The sequence below is a fragment of the Mus caroli genome, chromosome 5 (assembly GCF_900094665.2).
Source record: "Mus caroli chromosome 5, CAROLI_EIJ_v1.1, whole genome shotgun sequence".
NCBI classification, from domain to species: domain Eukaryota; kingdom Metazoa; phylum Chordata; class Mammalia; order Rodentia; family Muridae; genus Mus; species Mus caroli.
In genome coordinates, this window is record NC_034574.1 from 44,398,505 (window position 1) to 44,415,711 (window position 17,207).

The 17,207-nt window shown below is 38.3% G+C and overlaps 1 pseudogene; it reads left to right on the forward strand.

Moving 5' to 3' along the window:
* Positions 1-420, forward strand: part of LOC110295522 — a 155,353-nt pseudogene extending 154,933 nt beyond the window's left edge.
* Positions 421-17,207: the final 16,787 nt, after the last annotated feature.

Below are 17,207 nucleotides of genomic sequence, written 5' to 3' on the forward strand. Positions count from 1 at the left end.
AGTGACCATAGGTGTGTGGGTTCATTTCTGGGTCTTCAATTCTATTCCATTGGTCTACTTGTCTGTCACTATACCAGTACCATGCAGTTTTTATCATGGTTCTTTTTTAAAACAATGTTTCAGATATCCATATTGATGGATTCAATCTTCAAGTATACTGGATAATTTTGAGTGGAACAATAGATACCACAGACTATTTGGTCCCTCCCGTGTTGATTTTGAAGATCCTGCTAGAACCCAAGCTCCATACAGGGCAGCCAAGGAATATGCCAAGGTCATCAGAAACAATGGCCTGGAAGACACTGTGTAGAGAAGGCAGTTGGGAAATGCCCCCTCTGCGCTGGAAGGACTGAGGGATGCTTTGGTCATGTTTCCTTAGACAGACTCAAGTTGCCTCTGTTCTCAATGATCTGTGGTTATAAAGCCTGAAAGCTAAAGCTGTATCTGGTCAGAGCTTCTACATGCTAACTGCATTTCATCAGAAAGCATCTTAGTGAAATAGAGAATCACAGAAATCGATTTTCATTAAAAAAATTTAGATTGATTTGAAAACTTCAATTTAAATTCTTAGAACAATTTCCTGGATAAGTAATGGTGAGTTTATAAAGATAATACACTGTTTATTTGCAACTCTCATAGCAGAAACCTTAGAAGTGTAGATTACTGCTACAAGGGTACATCTGTGGACCTGCTTATTTTGGGTACATGGTTTTTGTTTTTGCTCAGGAGAAGATCTCTGTTAGCGTTTGATCCATAAAATTTCCAGTACTTAATTTAGCACAAAACAGCAAAGCTAAAGGCCACGGAATGCATCCTGTAAAACAGAGGAACTGATAATATATTTAATGAAATATATTAATATGTTCATGAAATATTTTGTCATTGATGGGTTAAATATATATATTTTTCTTTTGTCTAATGAATTTTGAAAATAATAAAAAATAAAGCGAATTAAGCTCTGAATGGAAGGTATATATCTTTCTTTGCTTTGTTTAGTTTACCAGCATCAGAGATGGAACACAATGCCTTGTGCCCGTTAGGCAAGGACTCTACCACTGGGCGGTACCCACAACTCCAGAAAAAGTATTAGTGTTAATATTTAACAAAATCCCAGATTCTTGCTACACAGTAACACAAAATTCAAAACAAAGTGAGAAACAGGGCATGATCCTCATCCTTCTATGTTTATAAAAATGATGTATTTATTTTAAAACATTTTATTACAGATTTTATGCACATATACAATGCCCCATGAGTCTATTGACAGTCTGATTTCCTTCCCACATACTCTTCCAACAGAGTCCCTTTTCTTCCCACTATTGTGACCTTTCTTCGTCTTTAACAAAACAAAACAACTACATCAAAACCACCTAGTCTAATTTGAATTTCTGCTGGAATATAACCTGATGGTGGTGGCTTGATCATCCGCTGGTAAACATAGCTGTAGTGAGCTCCTGAGAGTGGTTCCCCTGTAATGCCCAGAAGACAGCAGTGTTAACTGCACCCCTTCATGTGGCTCTTACATTTTCCCCCCTTCCTCTTCTGTGATGTTCCCTGAACCTTGGGCTGTTTGTATTTCTATGATTTCTATTTTAAATTTTCATGAAATAAACACACACTTTGAATAGTCAAAATGAATGTAAGCAAAAGAAAGGCAGGGGAAATTTACTACATTGGAAGCTAACAGTGTTTAAGATGCCCATGGGATTGATTGTAGTTGGAGGTTTGCTGAGATTGTATAGTGGGAACCACTGGTAGGTGCAGGACTCCTTTAGGGGTTCCATTTCTCCCTCCAGAACACCTTTCTCATGTGCATCTCTGTCATTTAGGCAGTATTATCTCCTCTTTGAAGACTGAGAAACTGAGGCAGTCTACCCTGTATCCTCAAGTTTCATTGTACTTATTAACTGGTCCTAGGATGTCTCACATCAGCTCTTTATCCAACACACTACAAATTAAGATTCTCTGGGGAATCCTCTCTGAATTGTCTGGATAGGAAAAGCAACAAGAATACATATGGAGAGACCCATGACGCCAGCTGCATTTGTAGCAGAGAATGGCTTTGTCTGGCATCAAAGGGAGGGGGGGACCCTTGGTCCTGGGAAGGCTTGATGTTCCCTGCTCCGCAACATAGGGGACTGCTAGGGTAGTGGGGCAGGAGTGGGCATGTGGGTTGAGGAGCACCCTAGTGGAGGCTGGGGAGAGAGGGGTGGGATGAGGGGTTCTTGGAAAAAGAAAAACCGGTAAGGGGGGTAATGTTTGAAATGTAAATAAACAAAATAACAGATAAAAACATTAAAAATTGAAAAAAGTAAAAGAAAAAGCAATACAGGTGTTAAGTTGATGACCTATCAGGAAACGGAGGGTTTCCTGTTCTCTCATGCTGCTTCTTCCCCGAAGAAACTGTGTATAGACTTGGCATCCGAGGAGGGCCATTTCTGTGAGTAGATGCGATGTCATTTTTCCTCTTATAAACTGTGGTCAATTTCTGGATCGTTTTCATGTTCATTATAAGGGAATTATTTACAGCAGAGAACACAATCTGAGTAACTTTGGACAGAGTGAGAAAGAATCGGTCATAGTAGCTCAATAAACATGGATGCACTGGGGAAAATTATATTAAGATTAAAATGGTATACATGGGAAATTCTATTACATCTTTGCCACTGCTTTGTTATTTTTATTGTTCAATGAGACATTATCTCACAATTTGTGTTCATTTAAGAAGCACATTTCCAAAGCTTATTTCATTCCTTTCCAATCCAGCCTGTCTTTTTCATTTTTACCATGCATCTTGTTTACAATTTATATGCTCTCCTATATTTTCTTGCACGGCAACTGAGTTTTTCTTTTAATTAGGATGCTGCTTTGAGTATTACTTACCCTATGGGGCAAATTCACAAGTTTTACAACCATACAAATGAGCAATGTGTTTTCCTTAACCAAACCAGAAAATTAATATTCCATTGTAGATGTAACAGCTTGTCACATTTGGTCTACCAGGTGAAATCAACATTCGTGTTGTTCATGCCCAAGCTTCTTCCCTGAGCTGTGGCCCTTTGCAGTCCTCTTCTGACTTTTACAAGACAACTCTTCATTTCAAAGGTGGACCACAGAAAGTGGGGCTCCCGAATTAGTCATATAATTTAGCATAAGTAACCCTGGGGTTAAGATGAAAAGACAAACAAACAAACAAACAACAGTAACAAGTAAACACAAAAATCCTCATGGAGTTTCCCCTCCCTTTGCCAAATTCTTCCAGCCCCTATAGTATTTCAATTAATATTGTACTTAATGGCTTGTCTTAGCATTTAAGAATAAGATGGGCTGTGTTTTGCCTGTCAGGGAATCAGACTTGAATTCTTTAAATGGAAAAGCAAGAGTTGTTAATTATGCTTAGCCCTGATAGACACTGTTTTCAAAACATATACGGCCACCTGAGGGTGGAAATGGTCATGTTTTATGTCTATTTTACACTTAGGGAGACCTACAGATCTCAATGATAGAGTAGACAGATGTACTTGAATGTCTTTATTTTCCCTTGATTGTTTTACATTTCCAGTTTTCGTTTCTTTGTTATGTGAGCACATGATAGCTACATCCTGGTAGTCACATTTGAGACTTTTTTTTTTCTTAAAAGGCACATTGTGTTTTAAAATGTACAACTGGCAGGTTGCTAAAAATATACAGAAAATGAGAGGCGGCTTCATTCTGATAGGCAGAGTGTTGTGGTCCCCTAACTCCTGAGAAGGGAGGGGTTTCCAGCTGAGTCCTTTACTCTATGAAAAGATGGAAGTAATTTCTCATTAAAGCCTCAAACCATCAAGTTGGCAGCCTCAGTGTTTGGCAGTAGACAGCTAGCCATGTTTTTATGTCTGGGGAATTTGTGTTTGGCCTGTAGCTTTTAATTATTTTTATGAACTTGAGAATAATGAATACATTTGTAATATATTGGAAAAAATTCTGCAATGCTGACTGACCAAAAATTAAAAAAATAAAAAAACCAAACAGATTTATATGATAATCCTTAAACACCAATTCTATTACTCTGCGCTGGTCAAAAAGAAAATAGAAGGCTGAGCCTTTATTACTGAGAGCTCAGAATGTAAATCAAAGCTGATGGAATTAATACTGTTTAATTACTAGCAGTGCACCTCACCTGGAGAACACGTATTCATCGCTCAGCATAACAGTTTAGGCTGGAGTTGTCTTGGGAGGGATGTGGTGCAGAGACAGAAGCATGATGAGCCTTCAAGAATGGTGTTATAGGGAACTGCCATATCTTATGTTGGTCTTTACTTATGGGGGCGGGGCAGCTGAGTGCAGAGAGGCAGTGGGTGGGGTGGAGAGGTGAGGTCAAGGTGCCCATTTAAGGTGGCAGGGGAAGGACACCTCCCAACTGTGAGAGAAGGAAGTGAGGTTTTAAAATAACATCTTATCAGCATATATTAATCATATAAGATAGCGAGTTGCATTGCAATATTTTGAATCATGCATAAAAAGCAGCTCACTTTGGAACCGTCTCTTAATTACACTCTCATCTCCCCTCCTCCCCCTGGTTCCCTTGTGAGGGGTATTTCTTTTTCATTTCATTTTATATTATTTTATTTTATTTTATTTCATTTTTATTAGATATTTTCTTTAGTTACATTTCAAATATTATCTATCCCCTTTTCCTAGTTTCCCCTCTGAAAATCCCCTATCCTTTACCCTCTCCTCCTGCTCACCAACCCACCCACTCCCACTTCCTGGCCCTGACATTCTACTCTACTAGGGCTTGGAACCTTCAGAGGACCAAGGGCCTCTCCTCCCCTTAATGACCGACTAGGCCATCCTCTGCTACATATGCAGCTAAAGCCATGAGTCCCACCATGTGTTTTCTTTGGCTGGTGGTTTAGTACCAGGGAGCTCTGGAGATACTGGTTAGGTCATATTTTTGTTCCTCCCATGGGGCTGCAAATCCCTTCAGCTCCTTGGGTACTTTCTCTAGCGCCTTCATTGAGGACCTGTGTTCCGTCCAATGGATGGCTGTGAACACCCACTTCTGTATTTGTCAGGCACTGGCAGAACATCTCAGGAGACATCTATATCAGGCTCCTGTCAGCAAGCCCTTGTTGGCATCCACAATAGTGTCTGGTTTTGGTGGTTGTTTATGGGATGGATCCCCAGGCCGGGCAGTCTCTGGATAGTCATTCCTTCAGTCTCTGCTCCACACTTTGTCTCTGTAACTCCTTCCATGTGTATTTTGTTCCCCATTCTAAGAAGGACCAAAGCATCCACACTTTGGTCTTCCTTCTTCTTGAGTTTCTTGTGTTTTGTGAATTATATCTTGGGTATTCTGAGTCTCTCGGCTAATATCCACTTATCAGTGAGTACATGTCATGTGTGCTCTTTTGGGATTGGGTTAGTGAGGGGTATTTCTTAAAGTGAGTAGACTGGCTGTTCACATAGTTGAACATTCATCAGTACTTTGTCCTTGTCATTTTGCCTGCATGGCTATTGGTAACTGGTATCAAGGAAACACAGTATTGCCAAAACCAAGAATGTGGGGTCTTGTGTCACATTTCTCTAAATCTAACATTATTCCAAAATTAAAATTTAAAAATGTTCAAACTAAGCAACATGTATCTACTTCCTAACATTTTACATGCCTCAGTTTTCCCATGTGCAAATTGAAGATGACTATCATGACAGTCAAATCAGCAAGTACATACACAGCATGCATAGAGTGGTTCCTAGATCACAGCAAGAGTGTGTTAGCATAAGGCTATCAGATTTTCACTCCTGAATTTCCCCACATCAAGGCACTAGTGATTAATCAAGTCTGTTTAGGTTCCTTTCATGGGAGCAGTTCTGTTTCACACAAAAATTCCTCTGCATGGCTTTCTGCTAATGTGGGACTTATCACCCTGACTATCTATTACTATAATTTCACTGACAGCCATTTTTCATCAGACCTCAATTCTTTGCTGGACCTAAGAAGAGATGCTGATTTTTATTTGTTCTGTTGGCTTGTTTTCTAGTAGGTAGATTATGACATGTGTGAACTCTTTCAGTATTGAACTGAGCTGAGAAGATTCCATTTCTTGAATCATCATTGTGGTTGGAGGTGTTCTGTGACTCAATCAGTATATGTTTATTAAACTCACCTATACAGCATTTTGAAGAGGCACAGTGCGGTGGCTCTGAAGAATCACCTGGACTTGTGCAGCTTGATTGAGACTTGAGAAAATGGAAAATGTCAAGTGAATTTTTGAAAGGCTAATTGATCATATACAGAGGAGGGAGTAATTTTGAACAGCTGGGATGGTCACAGGTGGTTTGATGGGCAAATGAACATCATCTAGGCTGGGTGCGGTAATGAAAGCTTTCAATACTAGAACACAGGATGGAGAGGCAGAAGTCCAGGAATACAAGAATGCAAAATGACTTTAAAGGCAGCCTGGGGCACTTAAGAGCCTGTCATGTACAATTTGTGCTGCTCAAATGCTCTTGGATGTATAGATTTCCAATGACAATTAGATAACCTACCAAAGGTCAAACACTTAAATAAAGCTAACCCCATCTCTCAGCAACTATCTTAACTTGAGCTTGTCTTGCTTGAGCTTGTTCAGGTATTGTGCATACTGTCCCAATTGCTGTGGTCTCCTATGTGCAATTACCCTGATTGGTCCAGAAATGTCATTTCCTTTTCGATACCCATCGCCTCTGGATCCTACAATGAACCAATATATCTGAATTATTGAACATGGAGAAATCATTGTGTTCCTAACTCGAGTCTTTCATCCCTTCCTGCTAGTTTTATGGTGCTAGAAAGTTCTATGCATGCTAGAGGAGGAGAAATATAATTTTTAATATTGCCTAGCCTTGAGCCCTCTGAGTTACAATAATGACCAGCCTGAGAAGATATGCCCATTCATACAATAATGATAGAAATGTTATAAGAGTAACCAACTACTTTCTGATTGGATTTAAGGCCTGCACCATAAAGTTAACTTCAGGCTTGGTACCTTTGTCCAAAGATCTGTGGGAAGAACCTACTTCTGTTATTCTGTCAAACAAGTATAATATTCACTGACACCCCCAATGGCTTATTATTGTATCAGAAGAGCAAAACATCTCTCACCCATCATCAGAAAAGATTCTTTTTTCATCAGATGGTGCTTGATACAGAGACATGCCTAGCAAGAAGCTGATGTGAAGAGAATAAGAGGCCATGGTGTGTTAAGCCTGAACCTGAGCATTTATAGCATACATCTTCATACAAAACTCAGGTGTTTTCAATCTTTAAAAAAAAAAAAACAAACTTCAATGGTTAGTAAATCTCTTGGGCATTTGGATAATGGAGGTTTGATAAGTCAGCAATGACTTTGAAGGAACAATGGTGCACTGGAGAGAAAGTGACCAACGTTTACTTTGCTTTAATCAGGAACATAACCTGCAGCAAGGATTTTAGAACACTGAGCATAGTTTCTGAGATTAATTACTTTCTCTTGTTTACAGTCACTAATTAGTTTTTTGTTATACATGATTTATACTTCCTAGTTTTTCTTCCCCATAGTGTGGAGAATTGAACACAGGTCCTCACATAGATGCTATGCTGGTGCTTTACCATAGGGTTACTCCCCCAATTCCCTATTTCATTTTCTAATACATCCAAAGTCTTTTTTTCTCACCAATGATAGTCTTCATTAACCACCATATTACCTTGCTCTATCATGAGTTGTGTTTGCTTAGCTTCCACTCCTGAGTGAGATCATGTAAAACCTTAATTTTTGTGGTTGGGTTATTTCTTTTTACATAATGTCCTTCAGGTCCATTTATATGTTGCTGTAACTGGTAGAAATTTATCAGAAATTCATTTTTTACCATGCATTCCAAAAGACACATCTTATCCTTTATAATCTTTCCTACAATAATGCATTACTTTTACTCATTCAACTATTGATGGGTACTCAAGTTGAAAGAACAAACTGTTTTTTTTTTCTTTAGATAAATATCTGGTATTGGAATTGCTCTCTATTTTCTTAATGTCAAGGAGTCTCCATAATGTAATGCAAATGCTTGTACTAATCTACATTCATACCGTGTTCAAGGGTTCCTTTTCATCCACTTCCATGCCAATGGTTGCTATTTTTTTCCCTTTTAGGTGATAGCCATTCAAACAGGAGCACATGATAAACATGTAATGTTTTTAATCTTGTGTTTACTTGTCCAGTGGTGAGTAATTTCAGCTTTAATTTACTTTGTGTTTTCTCTACCTAGGGTGATATTCATTTCTCCAAGTAATTTATCAATGTATAAAGTCACTGATGCAATCTATATGATGTAGTCAGATTTTAATTTATAGTTGAAACTTCAGGTATGGGTAGATTGCTGTAATCCTGGCATAGTTTCCATAAGACAATCTATAGTGATCTTTATCCAGATAAATAAATTATGAAAATAAGAAGATAAATAACTTATACCAACCACAGAGACATGTAGTGGTACAGCCCATATGGAAACCCATCCAACTTTTTCTTTTTCCATTTTTTGCGGTATCAAGCACACACATTTTTTTCCCTGGCAAAGATCTGGGAGAATCAAGCCTAGTGCCCAGGGCTGATAATTCCTAGAAACATTCAGACAGCTGCCCTGACATATAGTTTAACCACAGGCCCTTTCACATAAATTCCTCCATGTCTCTGAAACTTCAGCCAATTTTCCATACCTTCCAGCTGGCCATTTCATAGTGTTAGATGTGTAGCTTCTTTCTTTTTAAAGGCAGCCACTATCTATACCAAACACTGTCTTTGCTCACATATTTACACAGGTCATTTTGTTTTGGGATCTTGTCTTCTACAAACTTGGTACTCTTCCCAGAAATAAATCACCAAACCAAAACTTTCCCCATCATTCAAGTTTTGTATTTCAGCTTCCAGTTGACAGATATGATGGTTAAGAAAGTTCATCTAACCCAGAGATTTTTTCAGTTCTGTATTTTATAGAACATGTGACCTCAGTCACTTCTGGTTTTTACTTTAACATTTTACTATCTTTTTCATGAGTATTAAAATAAAATTATTGATATGGCTATTTTAAAATAAAATGAGATGATATATGAAAAGGAACTAAGCCTACAGTCCACTAAATGATAGTAGTTGTAGTCACTATTATTATTTTTCCACTAGTATTGGTTCAAGACTCAAACATAAGGGAAGCAACCTTAAATAACTAGTCCGTGCTCCATACCTCTCTTACTTTCCCATCCTTCTCCTCTGAACAAAATCAATTGCTTTACATGAATGGTATATATTGGCTCATCCAACAAAGCAGCCGCACCCTCTCACTGTGCTGGCACATGTTCACCTGGACTGCAGTTCCAACTGATTGTTAATTCCTCTATTACTTTTCCAGATCTATCCTGCCCAGGATATTCAGGGCTGTTTTCTAGGAAAGTGACCACTTTTCAAAGCAACTGTTTGCCAAGAGTTGGGTTAAGAACTGTTCTTCATCAAACATGATTCTGTGGTAAGCTCTCTGTGACTCTTGTGGGTTCAGTTTCCATGTTCGGCTGAACTGTGACATTTTATTAACCATGCATATAAAGAAGAACAGTAATGACATTTTTATGCATTCTACTCTGCAAATGTCTTCTTCTTCTTCTTCTTCTTCTTCTTCTTCTTCTTCTTCTTCTTCTTCTTCTTCTTCTTCTTCTTCTTCTTCTTCTTCNTCCTTCTCCTTCTCCTTCTCCTTCTCCTTCTCCTTCTCCTTCTTCCTCTTCTTCTTCTCCTTCTTCTTCTTCTTTTTGCCTCCCTGTAAATTATAATATACACTTCTTATTAAACTGTGAATTGATTTGCATGGAAAACAGAACCAGTGAAAGGTTTGGCAGCAACTAAACATTTTCTTTGCCCTCTGTGTTTCATTTTTTGTACAGTAGAACACATCCCTGAAAACCTTCCAGATTCACTACGTTCTGATCACACTGTCTATTATAATTCCGCCCGATGGCAAACTTCTCCTTATTGACTCTAAATTACATTTAATCCTGTTAGGATCACTTTTTATTGAAAGGCATGCGTTGTGATGGCATTGACGGGAATCCAGCAACCAAATAGCCTGGCCAGAGGAAAATAAACTCTTGGAGCTTTCTAATGCTTGTCATTTTCATGCTGGGCCCAGCTGTGGAGCCTCTTGAAGGATGGAGAGGATTGGGGTGCTCATTGTAGATAATGGTATGCTCCTGGGCTGTGTGAAGAGCTCTCTACCACAAGAATATAATCTTTTGAGCCCAGTGGACTAAGAATCAAAGACCATTTTGAGTTAAGACAGTATAATTCTATTAGTGAAAAGCCCTTGCAGGGGGAAATTGCCTGTGTTAAAATCTGTGCACAAATTAAAATAACAGGGCTAAAGGGGGAAATATCTCTATAAAAGGCTTTATGGCTCCAGTGGATAATAATATCCTGCCACATTAGAATCTGAGAACCTAAAGATATGTTTTTTTTTAATAGTGTATTAATATCCTTTTCCAACTTTTGCTTGATCAATAGATATGTTCTCAAGGGCTTATTTGATGAATCTGAATGCTATACCAACACTCACTATTGTTTATTATCAAGAAAATGCTGAAAATAAAGTCTGCATGTCTTGATTATGTGTTGACACCTCACAAAACTGTTGTCATCTTAAAAAATTCCAATATTCCTAAGTGTGTTAAATGCGTACATTCCCTGTAACTTTTATTCAGTGTGGAGGCAAGTTCTGTTAATATTGCTGTTTTGATACAGTGAATTAAATCTATTTAGTAGATGTACACCTTTATTTACAGTAGCTAATTGCAAAGGGGTGAGTAGTGAAAAATAAGCTGCCAGTGATAACAGTGTTTGTTTTCTAAGGTGACAAAATTATGAAGTCCCCAGGACTATGTAGCTGTTAAATAGAGGATGTCACATATCACAGTACTACCACAAGTCTTTCATCCATTAGACTTTGGCTGTGAGCTGGAAGCTTATGCTACATTTCTAATTCCATGAAAAAGACAATGTGAGCAATGGGCTGTCAAGTATCTAAAATTGTACCATGGAAGTAAATAAAGACACAGTTCATAATTCTGTTAAAGGATGATGGCAGCATTTACTCTAGAATTAAACAATAATGAAACAGATGATGCTTTGAGATCTCACCATGGACTATGGACTGAAGGTTCAGTACCAGAGCATTTATTTCTAATAGCAAAAAGCTTTTAGAAATGCCAAAATTTCTAAGCTTCTAAGACAAAAGCCAACAGGGCTACTATCTTCTGTCTGTCTTCCAGCATTTTTTTGTTTTGTTTGTTTGTTTGCTTTTTTGTCTTCCTTTCTTCTCTTCCCCGTTTCTCTCTCTCTCTCTCTTTTTTTTTTTTGCTCTCTTTATCATCAATTATCTTTTCTTCCCAATTCTTGTCCTTCCCTTTCATGCCTCTACTTGCCCTTCATCCTTCATTGGGACATTATTGAGATAAATACCTTTCTTGACTTAGGCATGGTGCAGGTACAATCACTATTCTGTGACCAAGTGTCTTCATGCCATTCTCAACTCAGGTTAAAACAATACAGGCCTACCCAACAGAGAGTTCAAATTCATACTTAGGGCACCCATGAGGGGAAATTCTTTCATTTCCCCCTTTAAGAATTAAGTAGCAAAGCATGAATAAAGTGGTCCACTGGAAACGCCTAGCATTCTTTCTCCTTAAAAAAAAAGTAAAGAAGAAACACACACACACACAAATACACACACACACACACACACACACACACACACAAACACACACACATTTTCCCCAAAAATCATTAGAGAAAAACACCCACAATGCATCATAGAGCAAATCTAGTAAATATAGGTCATATGCATCACAGAATAGCTAGTAATATGGCCTAAGACACTTGTAGATGACCATATTGTGTTGCAATGTCAAAAGTTAGGCTACCTCTGCTAGAGCATAGAAACCCAAGATGGCTGTACAGACAAAGAAGACACACATAGACTTTAATACCCCACCTCTCCAGATGGGATTAGAGGAATTATTCTCTGTGAAGAAAGGTGAGCAAGAGGCTACCTCATCTCCTACCACTACCATGAACATCTACAATTCTCATTGTTGAGGACTCATGGATCTATCTCAGGTCAAGAGCCCAGCCAAGGGTGCTTTCTGGTGTTCACAAGCTGAGCTGTCCCAATGGGTAATAACCTATGTCCCCAGCAGCCATGCTAATATGTGTCCTGTTCTGAGTATGAGAAACCATTGAATTCCTGCTTTCTTGGGGCTCTACTTCCCCTGCACCTGTTATGGACCATCCCTGAGCAGAGCTTCCACTAATCCTTTACCACTAGTGCCAAGCAATCCACACCCTCATCTTATGTTATGTTGTACTTGCTTATGAAAAGAAGCACTGCTGACTCCTGATTGCTTGGGACCCTGAGCCTTGAACTACTAGAACAGTCACACATCTAATAGGACCCTGTTGCCAAGTATTATGCACAAGGACAAAGTCACTGGGGAGTCTAGCCTTTGGCACACCAGAAAACTAGAACAATCCTCTGGATCCACATGTGATATAGCATCCCACTTTCAGGTATGCTCAAACTGCTAAATGCTTTGCACACACTTTAACAGGATGAAAAGATGTAGTGACTTGCAGTCTAGGACATCAATGCCTTGGTTGGTCTGAGTTATTCCACCTTTCAGGTCAAAAGATCACAGTGATATATAAGTACCTGCAAGGCAGTTGTACTGTCTGTCCTCTTGGAGCTAATAGGGTCATTGGCTTTTGTGAAGTGGAGACACTACTGTTTTGTTCTATTATGGATAGTCCAGTGTATCTGGTAGAAACTTCCCTAAGTTTACTTTACTAAGTCCTTGCCACTTTTACTCCCAGCCTTAAAACCTGGATTACATCCATGTTTTATCATTCCAGGGCCCAGTTCTGCCCAGTGTAGTGTATTCACTAGAACTTGAAATGCTGTTTATCCTGTTCACAACTTTGAGTTAAATCTGTGACTTGGCTCCCAAGGTCCAAAGCTTTGGATTATCTTTTAGTCCTGAGTGCTAGCATGCATGTCTGAGCACTCAATCTTGGTGGTCTAGCTTAGCATGCATGTCTGAGCACTCAATCTTGGTGGTCTAGCTTAGCATGCATGTCTGNTAGCATGCATGTCTGAGCACTCAATCTTGGTGGTCTAGCTTAGCATGCATGTCTGAGCACTCAATCTTGGTGGTCTAGCTTAGCATGCATGTCTGAGCACTCAATCTTGGTGGTCTAGCTGTTGATATATATATATGTATATACATATACATACACACACACACACACACTAGTGTCATTCAATGTGAAATTGCACTAATTTCAAAGGTGCTATCATATTTTGTGAGATGCTAAGCTCAGGAATTTGTCTCTGAAGCTTTTGCAGAACTCTGTCCTCCAAGCTCAAAATCATGATGGAACAGATCATCATCAGATGCAACAGCATCTTTGTCACAGTAAATGTGACTATCACAAGAAATCCTCAATATCAGACCTACTGATATGATGTTGACTGATTATGTTCCCTCATGAAAAAAGGAATTAGAGATGATCAATGAGCCCTTTCCTGAGTCTCCAGACTCTTTTTCCTACACCTGTTTCTAAGCCAAATGTAATTCCGTGAAACTTCATATGGTCTCATTCTCTTGAAGTCAGAATATTCAGACTATGGAAGGGCAACTTTTTGGAGACTCCATCTATGGAGCTATGAGAAATTCTTATACAGGTTTGGTTAAAAAAGTTGAGAGTATGGCTACTCTGGGATCCTATATGATCATGCAGCATAAGCAAGACCAATAAATTAAAAAAAAATGGTACGATTGAACTGTGATCCATGCTTCACTTCCAATCTTAAGTGAGGATGGGGTGGACATTTATTCATACTTCCCCAGAAAATGTTAATGCAATAATATCCCTTCTGAACACCCTTCCCTGGATAGAAGAATTACTGTGGCTTCTGGTGAACCTTTAAATCCAATAAGGGAGCATTCCCTCCAATAAGCCTTTTCATTGAGATGAAAGCAAGAGCTGAAGCCCTTGCCACTATAATTATGAAGCTACAATTACTAGTTCTGTAGCTTAGATCACCAAGCACAAGTGTATATGTAGTCATTGTAACATTTTTTTTTACAACTGAACAAGCCTCAGAAAAATTCCCCACCACACCCCCTGAGCACTTACACTTTACAAATACTATTGACTTTATTTATTAACTTGACACAGCCTAAAGTCATCTGAGCGAAAAAACATTGAGTAAGAAATTGCCAATTTCAGATTGTCTTTTGGGTATGTCTATGGGGGATTATCTTGATTGCTAATTGAAGTAGGAGTGTCTGATTACACTGTGAATAGTATCATTCCCCCCTGAAAGTGGTCCTGGAATATTAGAAAGCTAGGGAGCAAGCAGCATCTTCCATGGCTCCTGCTGTACTTTCTCAGCATTAGTCAAAGCTAATGCTGGATAGAAGAGCCAGTAAGTCCACCTTCCATGTCCTGTTTGAAATCCTGCATTGATTTCTCTCCGTAATGAACTGAAACTTTTAACTCAAAATAAGCTCTTTCTTTCCAATGTTGTTTTGGTCAGAGTGTTTTTGTCATCAAGAGTACTTATCATAAAGAAAAATAGAACACTGAGTGACTGGCACCATATATTGTGTCTGCAGGTACAAATCTTGCCTTGTGAAACCACTTTGCAAAATGAAAAGAGGATGTAGTATCCCATTGCGCAGTCAATAATGCAGGGACATAAAGATGGTAAATGTGGAGAGCCGTGCGTGCCGCGAGCAATCACCATTATAAGATGGCGCTGGCCTCCGCTGTGCCTAACTAGTAAACAAGCCTTGTAAGCAGGTGCGAGAGTGAACTCACTCCTAGTCACTGCCCATTCTTAGGGCTTAGTAATGGGGTGATGGGCGAGCAACGAATCAGGAGCTGTCACACCACATCAGGTGCTGAAAGGTCACACTGCTGCGGGCTATATAAGCGACTCCATTTTCTGGGGTCGGGGTCTTCCTGAGAAGTAAGCAATAAAGCTTTGCTGCAGAAGATTCCGGTTGTCCTGAGTGTGTTTCTGCCGGCGGGGACAAAAGCTCGGGATAGGTAAAGAAAAAAATAATTGAAGATATTTGTATGGCCCAACCAGAAGAACACAGCCACCCAAGAACTATCAGCAAACAAATGGAAATGTACAGATTACATGAAAGAGAATTTAAAATAATCAAAAGAAAAAGAAAAACAAAAACCTTCCTGAGACATCGGCCACTATGACATTTGAGAATGTTTTCCTCTGCATTTTTCTTTTAGTGATTGCCCACACTGGACCTTGAGAGTGCCCTACTTTACCTCATAATGAACTCTGTCTATTTTCCACACAGAAAAAGAAAACTCAGCAAGGGGAGTTAACAAAAAAAAAAAAAAAAGCAAGAGAAGGGACAAATAACATGTAATGAAATAACCGAGAGCTTCTTGTATTGGAAGGCATGTAACCATTTAGATCCAGGTGGCTGGAAGGTCTCTATATAAATTTAGCTGAAATAGGTCTTTTTCCAAGCCACACTGCAACCAAATTATCTAAAGGCCAAGAAGATATTTTAAGTCAACAGGACCATTGAACGACATCAAAGAATCTCTATCATTCTATGAGTGGATCTCACAGCAGAAACTATTCAGTAATAATAGAATGGAGTGCTATACTCTAATATTAAAAAAAAAACTTAGAGCAAGACTGCCTTTGTAATGTCCAGCAAAACTATCTTTCAGAAAAGAAAAAGAATGAAGTCACAAACATGTAAAAAGCAAGGGAGTTCATTATCAATAGCCCTGCCTTGATAAAATGACTTAAGAAATATTTTTTTTCCATCAGAAATGAATGATAATAATTGTCATGGAAATAACTTAAAATATAACATTTACAGATAAAGGTAAACATACAGTTAAAGTATAAAGAATGGCAAATTCTTTTTTTTTTTTGAGCTAAATTTATAGCAAGTTTTAATTAAGTACTGACCAGAGTGGACTTTGGTCAGGACCACTCTATGGAAATCCCAGCAAGTGGCTGAAAGATGGATTATTAAACATTGTCAATAAAAATAGAGATTTCAACTGGCCTTGATGAAAACAGTATGATAATACCTGAAGTTATTAGAAATAGTATTTCTGCATAACCTATGAATATTTCTTAGATGTATCCAAAGGAAACAAAATGATTATTCTCTTATGATACTTGCATAGACATGCTCATTGCAGCTTTGTTCACATATTTAAAATAAGAAAATAGTCTACATGTTCTTTGAAGCACAAATGAATAAAGAAACTGTGGTATACATACAAAAAAGAATATTACCTATTTGTAAAATATAAGACCTTGTCCTTTTTCATAATATAGAGTAGTCTCAATAATAGTAATATTACATTATATGAAATAAGAGTCAAATGAGAAATATCACATAACCTTACTCATATATGGAAAATAAAAAATGAATATTCAGAGATAAAGAACAATATAGTGGTTAGCAGGGATAAGGAGGACAGAAAATGAGGAAATTTATATCAGGGAACTTAAAGCAGCAGGTGCATAGGATGGGATTCATGTTAATCTTGTCACATAATTATTCTTACTTGTACCTGATACAGGTAACTATATGAAATGGGAAATACTGTAGTTTACTCAATTTATTGTAATCATGACCATTAATTTTGTGCATCCACTTGACTGAACCATGGGCAACTCGTTTAGTATATCTGTGGGGTGATTTTTAATGAGACTAACACTCAAATTTAAAGGCCAAGTAAGATACACTCGCCTCTTCAAGATGGGTGAGAACCATTCAGTCTATTGGTAGAAGGAAAGAGCATTTCTCACTGCACTACTGTCTTTGTGCTGGGACATTGGTCTTCTACCTTCAGACTCTGTCTCAAACTTGAGCTTACATCTTTGTTGCAGGTAATCTGACATTTGGATAGGGACTGAATATGTCCTATCAATTTTAACTCTCCTTCTCTAGACTTCTCATTCTTTTTAATCACATAGGCCAATTACATTTACAGACAGAATTATCTTCTCTCCCCTACACCCAGTCTTCCTTTCTCTATCCCTCTCTTATAGATCTCATTTTTCTTGCAATCCATGACTTATAAAAACATCTTTTAACTACTTCTCTG